This window comes from Dermacentor andersoni, chromosome 6, assembly GCF_023375885.2.
Source record: "Dermacentor andersoni chromosome 6, qqDerAnde1_hic_scaffold, whole genome shotgun sequence".
Taxonomy (NCBI): Eukaryota; Metazoa; Arthropoda; class Arachnida; order Ixodida; family Ixodidae; genus Dermacentor; species Dermacentor andersoni.
This window is the reverse complement of record NC_092819.1, coordinates 172,565,880-172,578,376: the sequence shown is the minus strand read 5'-3', so window position 1 is coordinate 172,578,376 and position 12,497 is coordinate 172,565,880.

Below are 12,497 nucleotides of genomic sequence, written 5' to 3'. Positions count from 1 at the left end.
TTGAATTTTTGATCCATACGCGATCAAATCTGCATGGCCCGAAAAAGGTCACTTTTTAATGATTTACTCCGATAAGCTTTGTGAAAACGACAGAGGGGCAAACAGTTACGGCGTGAAAACAGATCAGGTAGGTTTAGTGCGTTTTTCATTGAGGAACAAGAGTCTTGAAAAGAATAATTTGACAGTTCAAACGCGGTAGCGAGATTTTGAACAGATTCGAGGGCAGTGATTCGCGTAGATTGGCTACAGTCGCGGATGGTGGCTGCATATTCCTTTCTTGGACGGTCTAGAGTTTTGTACAATGCTGATTTTATGGCCGAAGGCGCTTTGCAGAAGTTACGGCTCAAGTAGTCAAGATTGTGGTTAGCATAGCGGAGTTACGTAGTCAACGCGCATGCTCATCGGCGGGGCCTTATTAATAGCGAAGATTGTTTAACTACGCGAACAAACGAACCACAAAGACAGCATGGGACATGGACGGGCGCAGTCCGTCCATGTCCCATCGGCGCCCGTCTATGTCCCATCGGCGCCCGTCCATGTCCTATGCTGTCTTTGTGGTTCGTTTGTTGGCGCAGTTAAACAATGTTCGCTAATATCTACCAACTCGCCCAACAACAAGTTCTTCTAAGCCTTAGTAATACTATGGCTATTTGAACCAGTTAACTGAGTCTACGGGGCCGCTCTATTGAGCTGATACATGTAGTTCGTGTTACAAAGCACCGGGTCATTCTCGGGTTCTTACATGTAATAAAATTTACTCGCATAAGCAATTTTTCACACCCTATGGGCAAGCGGTCTAGATGGTTTTGAATAAATAGTGAATTTGTGGGGTTTCTTATATTGTAGTAAATTATGCAATATTATCGAAGTTGAGAAACGCATTTCAAGTGAAAATAGGGTATTCCACAAATAATTTGCCGGAATAGTTACTTCAGTGCGTTCAGTAGAAGCGGAATTATTGGCAATAAAACCCGGCATCCGCTGTGCTCCCGTTCCTGCTTCAATTCCTTGCACTGCGAAGGCTACGGCGGAGTGGGACGCGCCCACAACCTTCTAAATGTCACCGTGGCATGTAGTTGAAATAGCGCCTAGGATGTTTAAGTAGAGGCCACGAATTCCTATTTTGGTGCCCACGACGTGCTAAACGTAACCCAAACGCAGTTTTGCTCAGCGATTCGCAGTGTGCTTAGCCAGTGGATCCATGGCGGCACCTCGTTGCGGCCGCTGTACCTGCGCTGCGGAGCCGGCCCGCAGTTATCAATTTCAGCCACGTATGGGAATCCGCTTTATTACGAAATAAAGCGTCCAGAACAGATTGAGGAGCAGGCTTCTGATTAAGAGAGGGCGGTTGAGACGCACCGCGTACAACAGCAAAACATGGCTGAGATGTTTACAGCAGCGTATGCTAACCGTGGGCTAGGTTATTTCACCATGCGCGAGGGCTGGTTCAGGCCCAATTAACTGATGAAACGGCAACATTGTCAAGAAGGTCATTATCTAAACAAGAAACCACAAATTACGCAGTATAGACCCTTGTGATACGCTAGACGAAACAAAACGTCAATCATAACAATCATTAGCCGTTACATATTCAGTTGGGTTAGAGGAAAACTCTACTCCCTTCAACATGTTAGTGTTATTAACAAGTTTATAAGCTTGAAAAGTAAGTTATATGATACTCAGTCAAGTGCCTCTGTGAAATCAAGCAAATTGCATTCAATATCGCAGGCGAGGTTTCTGGCTAATTATAGACCATTTGTAAACGGTAACAGCTGAATCGCACACGCAAACATTTTCCTAAAACCATGTTGGATCTTCAGAAAGAACGAATTTCTCTCCAACAGTTCCATATATATGAATATATGGTGTGTTCTAAGATTTTGCAAAGAACACTTGGTAATGATATGAGTTAGTGGTTGTATGTAAAATGTGCGTTACGTGATTTTTAGAGAGGGACCACCTTTTGCTCGTTCTCTTCACTAAGTAGTGTAGAAAACTAATGATTGTTCGTGACGCTTCGAAAGAATCAAAGCTGTGATTCTTTAATGGCGGAGAAATGTGATAAACATGTGACATGTGTCGTTTCATATACTGTGATGTTGTGGTGGTGGTGGTTTCCATGTACACACTGTTGCCTTTCCTAGTTAGAAAGACAACTGATATATTGTTCAACTGTATTGAACACCATCTATTGAATGTTTATAGAGTGCAAATATACGGCCATTCTTAGATAGGCCGCACTTTAGCTTCTTTGTAAGTCCTATAAACGTTGCTTTGTAGAAGACAGTACATATGGTGTCATATGATGGCACATTTTTACAATGATAATGGAGAGCCAGTCTATAGACAGGCCGCATTAGAACTGCTAAAACATTCTATAATCATTCTTCTATTGAATGTTGTACGTATGAGGACATTAAATTCTCTACAGACCGCTTATAGAGGTTCAATGAAGAGTCAGTGTATAGACAAGCCGCATTAGAAGTGCTAAAAACTTTCTATAGAGATTATTTTATAGAATTTAGTACATATGATATCGCTACACCCTCTATAGAACGTCTATAAAGGGCGATTGGAGGGCTTTTCTATAGACAGGCCGCGCTAGAAGTTCTAAAGACATTCTATGAAAAATTACTGCGTTTCTTTTTGATAAATTTTGCTCTTTCTCTCTTCAAATCGAGGAGAATCCTAGCCCTAATCAACCTGTGATCACTACGCTTTACCATAACTAACACTTCTACATCCTGCAGCATGCTGGGATCGGCAGAAAGTATAAAATCAATTTCATTTCTTCTTTCACCATTAGGGCTTTTCCAGGTCCACTTTTTTTTCCAATACTTCCTGAAGAAGGTTTTCATTATTTGCAGCTTTTTCCTTTCTGCGAATTCTAACATCTCTCCTCGAGTATTGCTAGGGTCTACGCCGTAGTTCCCAATCATTTGCTGACCAATTTGATTTTGCCCGCTTTGTCACTGAAGTCGCCCATGACTACCATATACTGAGTTTGCACTTTTCGCATCGCTAATTCAACATCTTCATAAAACTCATCTATTTCTTCAAGATGGTAACTGCAGGTTCGTGCGTAGGTTTCTACTACCTTTAATCTACATCTCCCAGTGAGCTCTATTATGACTGACAGCATAGGCGGAAAGTTTTCATTTTTCCGGGTGCTGGGGCCATACCACTTTTCCGAACCCCCTTTACACACACGCGTATATATATATATACATATAGAACTTGAGTGGTGCTACAAGGTAAACAGAACAAGTATTTAATTTCGACAGTTTCGATCGGTGGACCGATCTTCATCAGGGTTTACAAAAAAATGGCAGTTCGGCCCTGGTAGTGAAGACACCAGACCAGGTGCCCGGTCGCTCTTACATACATCAAACCACCAGACACCATACCGGGCACCCGGTCTGGTGTCTTCACTACCAGGGCCGAACTGCCGTTTTTTTTGTAAACCCTGATGAAGATCGGTCCACCGATCGAAACTGTCGAAATTAAATACTTGTTCTGTTTACCTTGTAGCACCACTCAAGTTCTTTACGCTTGAAAGGTAGCCTGAAGAATCCCTCTTTGCCTACTACATATATATATATATATATATATATATATATATATATATATATATATATATATATATATATATATATATATATATATATATATATATATCTTGGCTTTGAAGGACCTTTGTGTGACGTCGCCAAATTGAGCTCTGCAGGGACGGCGTTATATGAGTGTATACAAGACGTCATAGTAAGACACAGTTCAATATTGCAACCTGAGTCCTCTCCGTGGTTTAATCTTCCTTCACGAAATTGTCGCATACTTGGCCATCATTAATATTGCTTCGCCTGTCAGTGAAACTTCAGTCTCTCTCTCCTTTTTTTTTCTGTGAGTCCGGGTATAGGCACTGCTGTGCACGACTGCTGTTGATTTTCATTTCGAGTCAATCAGGCTTTGCGTCATTCCGGTTACTGAGTGAATCATACGGTGTTCCCCAGCTATCATGCACCAAGACTTTAAAAAGAGCAGTTGCGTTACTCGAAGAAAACGTAGTGCATATTCTTTCAGTACCGACAATTAGCCGCCAGTAATTATTTCGTAACTGAGATTTAATTAGGCAGTTGCAATTAATTGTCTAACTCGAGAAGTACTGTCCTAGTTTTCAAAGTGTCAACGAGGCATTTGTAGGCCCCCCAAATCACATCTTACTGCTGTGTTTTCAGCGACCTACTAACTGCATACAATTTTTCAGACTGACAAAGACACTTCATGAAGCATGAAAAATAGCACTCAAGTGCGCTCCCACCCGCATCATAAAGCAGCGCCCCTAAATAAGCTGATTAAAAGCAAATGCATTGCCTTTCGCAAACCCGTATAGACAGCGCATCATCTTGATAATGGTACGGAAGGAGCGCCAACAGCAGGCTTCACCACTTCGCAGGTAATCCTTCCTCTAATTTCTACGTCACACATATTATCCGTGTCCATTGGAAACACAAGCCCCTTGATAACGCGGCCGAGCCGCCGCTCTGACCACGCACGAAATGCGACATGCAATGTAATAAACACAGAATGATTCGACATTCCGGCTTTGCCCGCACCGCATCGAAAGAGCGAGCGCGAAGCTGTATTTCGCACCAGAAACTTGCTTCGGACCAAAGCCAAGAGTGAGCATATTATTTTTCATGAAAGTATATTGGTGCTGCAAAAACAGGTTCGTGTCAAAACATAAAAGCGATATAAGTGGACCGGGAAGCGACCAACGTGTAGAGAAAAGGCGAAACCGATGCGTTCAAGAAAGTAACTATACCACTTCTAAATGAGCCGAAGTGGCAATCAGGATGTCTCCTCAAAAAGAAGGGGAAAAGGAAAAGGCAAAAAAGAAAGAAACCATCGGATTTCAGTGTGCCTCTATTATCGATTAATTCTTAGGCTCCGTTGAACACCAGCCTAGAGGACGTGCTCGAATAGGTCTTTTTATATCTTTTTAATAGGTCTCCAGTTACGCAGTACTGTGTCCGCTTTATAACATCTTCACATGCTTTCTTGATGACCGACGCTGGAATTCTACGGCAGACACCCTTACCCTTGCCATGAACTCATCTGACGTCCGTCTCAATCATGTAAGCCCGATCTTTCACGTAACCCCAAAGAGAGAAATCGAGTGGAGAGAGATAAGGTGACGTAGCCGGCCAATTTACAGGCCCGTGTCTTCCAATCTATTGCGCATGAAAAGTCGCATCCGGCCAGTTTTGTGCTCGGCTGCTGCTGTGTGCGGGCGCGCCATCTTGCTGGTACCACAGAATCGGAAGACGTGAGAGCGGGTCTTCGCTTAGAAACTCATCCAACCACACCTTCAAGGGTTTCTTCCACGTGACGCTGCCCAGCCAGTGTGTGATCGTAGCAAATCGGAGCGATTGTAGCACGGGAGTAAATTCCGAACAACACATAGAGCTACCACATGCACTGGTGCCGATTGCGCTTTGCCCAGTGTAGATTGAAATCCGCCCAATACTCTACATTATGCAAATTTGCCTAGGGGCGCTTTTGCGAAAATTGGCTTCATCTGTTCACATGACGTTGTTCATAACGTCGGGTGACTCTCCGGCTTTTGTGAGGACCCAATTTGAGAAACCTAGACGATACTACAGGTCGTTATCTTTTAAGCATTGGTGCTGGTTAAAGTTGTACGGGTGAAAGGCCGTCATTTAGAACTCTGCAAACTGACGACTTCGAAACTGGTACTCGGGGGGCCACGTACGTTAAGCTACCATGATGGTTTGAGGCCATAAATGCTAGAACATCTGTATGCAGGCTAGGACTCGGAGATGGAGTCATCGACCGCTGTTTCTATAAGCTGCCCGTTTGTCTCGGGCTTTAAAAATGCGTTTGGTATACCGCCACACTTCATTGACTGAAATATATATTTGCAGCCTTCCACTTATTTCCTTTTGCAGATCCCAAGGCAAAGATCATGTTTACCTTCTGCTCATTAGAGAAAGACTTGGCGACTGGGACGAAAAAAAACGCACGTGTAAACCTTTGCATTGACGTTGTCGCTTCGCTATGGTGGCGATAGGTTTCGTGGCAAAAAAAAAACAAAAATCATCCATGCACTTCATCTACGCTGAGACAACCAACCGCTATGAAAGCTTGTTTCCAACTAACACCAAACGTGAACTGTTACTTCGGCCGGGGCTCGGCAGATAACACACAAGCTCGATCTGAATGTGTTTCTTTATTTCCTTTATTTCGTTCTGTATAACTCAGATGGAGTCTGTCCTAGGGCGCTGCTTCACGATCCGGGTGGTAAAGCAGTCACGTGGTGTTCTCCATATTTCGGGGGGTTCACTTATCAGTCGCGAAAAAATTTGGGCACAATTAGTACGTCGCTAAAAGTACCGCAATTAGATAAATAGTTCACACTTTTATGCATAGGATACTGTCTTGAGCTAGATAATTAATTACAATTATCTAATTGAATCTCAGTAACAAAAAAATTGCTAGCACCTACTCCTCTTCACTGCTAACAATATGGACTAGGCTTTTTTCGAGTAACACATTGGTCTTAACTTTAATCTTGTTGCATGATAGTCAATTGAGACACCCTGTATATATTTATGATCTTTGCATGCAACCGACGATGTTTCCATCCCTAATCTTGTAAATTATTAGAACTGTATTTTGCCATGGGTCATTAACATTGCTTACCGAAAAAAGAAGCAACACTGAGGTACAGAACGTTCACGTGCATTTCAAACGCCATTGATAAAAGGCTCTGCCGAAGGGATCACTGAAGTCTATAGGTATTATTGATGGTCTAAAAAGCATGCAAAGTAATTTGCAGCATCGTGAACACACATACACATATTCATTCTCTAAGCATAGGCTATCCATACCTTTCGAAATAACTTTTTAATTGGCAACCTCCATATCTTTCAAAATTATAATACACTTTGTCCTGTGTTGATATAAATATATTGTGTATGTGCATCGTGTTTAGAATGTTGAAGTGAGGGAATATGGGTGAGGCAGCCGCCGTTAGTGCTCCTGATGCGCGGGTGCTTCTATTGTCAGGATTTGCGGAACTAAAGCGAAAGTATGAATTAAAGCCGTGCAAATCAGGTGCCAGCAATGATGCAGTAAGCAAACAGCCCCAGTAAATTTCAAGTAATATGGTCGAGCAAAGTAGAAAGGAACCTCAAATGATGTGGGTGACAAAGCTCTGGCAATGCTACTTTAGGTGTGTCGGGGGTGTGGGCTTCGGCGATGCCTGAGGGGGGGGCGGTCTCAGCCCCCTCGTAAAATTCCGGAGGGGGCTTGGGCACCACAACCCCCCCCCCCCCCCTCGTATACTCGGCGCCTACGACTGACGCACTTCAGTCGAATTAGCGCTGTAGAATTACTCAATGTTGCCCGCTATGTCCTTATGGATTAGTAATCCTACTCCGAACTGCTTCTTTCTTATCTGATAGTCCTTTATAGCAGCGGATGTGGCCATTTGCCAGCGCTGCATGAGCCTCACCAGTTCTTCTAGCCTCACTAAAGCCAATGATCTCCCAAATAATGCCTGATCTTTCCTCACAGAGGCCTGCTAGGCTATCTTCAGTCGAAAGGGCTCGGGTGTTAACAGTTGGATGGGTCAGTTTCCCTTGGCGGCATGCCCGGGTCCGCAGATTCTTAGCTGCTTCTGCTGCTCTACATGTCTGACCGCCGCATTGGTCAGGTGCTGCGCAGCTGCTGCTGACTGGGCGCCATTGGTTATTCGAATGAGTCAATTAGGGGCGTTATAAAGACGTCGTCGTCAGCTAGACACAAAGAGTCTTTGTGTCCTTACTAGCGGAAAGCGCGACCAATTTAATTTTCTTTAATTATGGGGTTTTACGTGCCAAAACCACTTTCTGATTATGAGGCACGCCGTAGAGGAGGATTCCGGAAATTTCGACCACCTGGGGTTCTTTAACGTGCACCTAAATCTAAGTACACGGGTGTTTTCGCATTTCGCCCCCATCAAAATGCGGCCGCCGTGGCCGGGATTCGTTCCCGCGACCACGTGCTCAGCTGCATAACACCGTAGCCACTGAGCAACCGCGGCGGATAAGCCTGACCAAGTCGTTACGTATGTTAACGGGGGTGCCATTTTCTCGTAAGATGTCCATGCGTATACTTGCAGACACTGAGGGTTGTTACTGCTAATTTCGACAGTTGTCTCTTGCTCTTTATACTTTTGAGCTCGCATATAATTCGTGTGTGCAATGCAAAATAGCTACATAAACACTCGTGGGTTAGTCTTCATCCTGACAGCATACTGGCTTCTCACGGCAGCGCTGTACCAGAGTAATGAGACCCGAGCGAGACCGCTTTTCACGCAACTTTGTGGAACAATCCAAAAACTTCTTTTCCGATTCGCATAAGCTTGTGCAATGGGAAATTATCAAATGTGTCAGTGTAACCGCACATGTAAGTCCACAGGCCTGTGTGCCCCACCTGTGTGCCCCATCTTACCAAACAAAACAAAGCGGATGCGCAGCCATTCCCGCAGATGGTATGATTTTGATCAGCGGCCGATCTTGAGGAGGCCAGTAGGGCGTTGCTGGTGCCACGCCGTCACGGCACAATTATAACAATTAGCCACGTCGACTTTAATACCGGTGTCGGTGCTATCAGTATTGCCGGCTTCAGAGAAGCACGATTGAATACCGCGCAAGAGAAAAGTACAGTGTACACCACCGATGCGAAACTGACATTTTAAAGGGCCGCGACGGAACGTGCTTCTGTTGCGACTTCAGAACTCTTGGGCGTCGCCACCGAATGTTTGTTTCGACGTCAGAATTGCTGTCGTAATGTCAGAAATGACTGTCGCAACTACAGAAACGTTAGGAACTTCTGCTGTACAACAGAATTTTCTGTAGTTGCAGCAGGAATTCCTGTTCTCTTTTTCAACTGGGCAGGACCGGGAATCGGTTTCAATTTCGCAGCTAGCATATCGCCGTTTGGTCTGTGAATGTTCCGAGGTGTTCCTGTTTTTCTTAGGCGTAATTAACGACACATTTGGAGTAGAGCAGTGTCATCGACGCATTGTTTCGCCTCGTTTTTTGTCGTTCTTCGGGTGTGTACTGTTCGTGAGTAGTGTTCTCCACGCATCGGACGTTGCTGCCACGGTGGCTTGATTTCTTGCTTTATTGTGAACGTGTTGCTACTCTACGGGTGTCACACGGCGCACGATCGCGATGAGGCCCGATCCGGATCAAGTTTCTCGTTTTTGATTAGTTCCTTTGCGCAAGCTGCGTGCGGGAGCGAATCGCAGTCGAGAACTACGATTCGGATCGGGCTTGATCGCGATCTAAATGTTCGTGTGACACCGGCATATGAAAGTCCGTAGTGTCTATTGCCGACGCTTTCGTAGATGGGTTGCGCTGTTTGCATGTGTGTGCGTGCGTGCGCGACCGCGTGCTGTATGCGTCGTTAGTGTTTCAGAGCTTTTCAAAAGTCTACGTGTTAATAAAGGAGACGGCTTGCGAAATCGCTTTGTTTGTGTGTATGTGTGCGTGCATGCAGCTTTATTTGAAAGCTAGAATGCCAGCCATTGGTCACGCAATTTCTGTAGAGCTTGATAATAATGGCCCCAATTTAGCACTAGGGGCTAAATTGTCAGGATGTCGAACAATAAAAAAGTTCCTACCCAGTTCTATTCAAGCATTAAACTGGTATGCATGATACCATCCAGTACGGTTGCCATAAAGCTCCAGATTAAACCAACTTTTGTGCCAAACACGCGCCCCTAAATGGTGCCAATACGTCCAGTATAAGCCAGTTGCAAGCAGGGCCCCTGTTAAGACCCATTTGTGCATAAACTGGTCGTGCCTAAACCTGCTTGCATGCCAAACGCGTCCCCGCTCAGACCTGTTCGTGTGTGAACTGATCCTGTTTATACCTCTTTGCATGCCAAACGGGACCCCGTTGAGACCTGTTCGTGTGTAAACTGGTCCAGTTTATACCCGTTTGCATGCCAAACGGGTATGCCGTTCAAACCTGTTAGTGTGTAAACTGGTCCTGTTTATACCTGTTTGTTGCTAAACAGGTCCCTGTTAAACCCAGTTTAAACCTCTATAAACCAGCTTGAATTTCAATAGGATTATCCAATAGGGAGAGCTTCTTAGGAAGGAATCAAACATTCGCCGCATGTAAGTATTGCGAATCCCGTCTAACGTGACCATGGCTCTACAACGTGAACGCTTTCACACTATTGGGAAGAGTACTAGCACTCTGTTCTGAAGGAGGAAAATCTCTCTGTTAGGAGTACAAGCACTCTGTTTGGGGGAGTAGAAACACTCGGTTTGGAGAGGTAGAAGAACTGGGTTTGGAGGAGTAGATGCACTCGGTCTGAGGGGAGTCCTATAAGCCTTGTGCGGAGAGTACTGGCACTCTGCGGAAAAGTACTAGTACTTCCTTGCGGTAGAAAAATGAAACGCTGCCAGGGGGTGTTATTCTACTCTCTCAAAGGCGGTCGATCTACTTTCGAAAAGGGAGTGAAATATGGGACAAGTAGATACTCCCTCGAAAAGAGTTCCGGAAACTATTTTTATGGTGCGTGATCGACAAGGTGTTAGCAGGATTGAAGTGGCAGACCTGTCTTGTTTACTTGGATGACGTCGTCGGCTTCGCGGGAAATTTCGACGATCACCTCAGGGAGTTTGCGAAATTGCCAGAGGCCATCAAGTCATCAGGGCTTAATCTGAAGCTGGAAAAGTGCCGTTTCGGTTTCGACGAGCTTCTTTTGCTGGGCCACGTCATCCGCAAATATGTGTCATGTAGTAGTGACGGTAATAATACAGTGAAAAACCTGTGAATGACTAAACTTTTTATTTGGCGAACTTGTGCCCACATAAGCAAGTTACACTCCAAGCAGAGCAATAGCAGCGAAGACTCGGCGATCGTCGAAATCTGATCAGCGGCTCAAGCGCGAAGGATTTAATATATGAGTCATTGAAAGTTCCAGAGAAATAGCTGGTGTGCGTGTGTGTTCCAGAAATTACTACACAATTCGCATCGCGCATACATGTAAATTAGATTCCGCAAGGTTCGGTGACAGCGAAAAGCAGATAGAACCACCGACACCATTCCAGAAACTTCCGATATATGCTGGCGCGTCCTGCACTGAGTGATAACATCGGCTAGGCGGTGAACTGCGGTCATCCGACGAAAGATAAAAACAAGTACACGTGCCGATACAAACCCCATGTCCGCACTTAGCCATCTAGACTTTACGTTGCTTTGCGAGGAAACAAGACCTGTACACAAAAATTAATTACTGCAAGTTGTTGGGTGACATGAAGAATAGCACATACAAATTTCGATGCTACAGCAAATTGGATAGGCACCCTTTATGGGCTCCCTTGAACTTTATTTTAATTTTGCGTATAGAAATCATGATGACCCATTCTAATAAACATTGCAGGTCACTTACCCAGTTTCTGTATGTGGCCGCAGAAAATGCGATAGAAAAACAGAAGAAGAATGTAAGAAAGAAAGCGAACCAGCGCCACAAGCATGCACTGAATTCAAGGGAAAAATCAGGGAAATTCAGTAACGAAATAAAGTAAGCGTTTTCTTACCTGCCGTTGAAACCTCTGCGGGACGTATAGAAAGAAAAATTGAGTGCGTCAGATCTCAGGGGTAAATCGCGGCGCACTTTAACAGTATTGTGCTCTTTTGCTACAGTATTGAAGCAAACACTTACTAACTGCGGCATAAACGTTTGTACCATATATGAGGTAACGTGGACGAAGAAGTTAAAAAGAATGGGGGGAGGGGAGGCTACGAGATAACAGCATAGGAATATGGATGTTTGGATTGCAGTCACCTCTCGCATGCCAGTGAAAGGTTGTTTCGTTGATTCTCTAATTATGCCAAATTATTTGCCAAAAATTCACAATTATCGAAATGATAGCGAAGATAAAATGTCAAATTGTTAATCGCTTCCGAAAACATAATATTAGGCCGTTTCCAAGTGGCAACACTTCTCTGCCTTTTTTCAGCGCTTGGAAGTTGTGGCGCTAGACGCAAAAAAGAAGTTTGCGAAACGAAGGCGGGCACCCACGTTCGCTCTCGTTACAGCAGTGCTCACAGAAGGAGCTTCAAAGAACCGATGCTATTGAATGTACAATTTGGTAACCAAGAAAAAGTTAAAACTCAACAGCGTCACTGTGATCTATTACGTCCAGCTAGCAGTCGTGGCTCGGCATTACACCGATGCTGTATTTGACTCGGATCAATGGATTTATTCATCTCCGTCGACAGAACAATCGACAGAAGAAACATTATCCGAATTGGAGCAAAACTGCCCATCTCCCTTGGATTTGCAAATGCAATGATGGCCCCAGTATTTCTTTATAAAAAGAAATGCACAAAACAAGTGTCTAAACCACATGATATCATAAGAAGCCAACAAATATTGACACCAAGGACAATGTAAGGGAAATTAT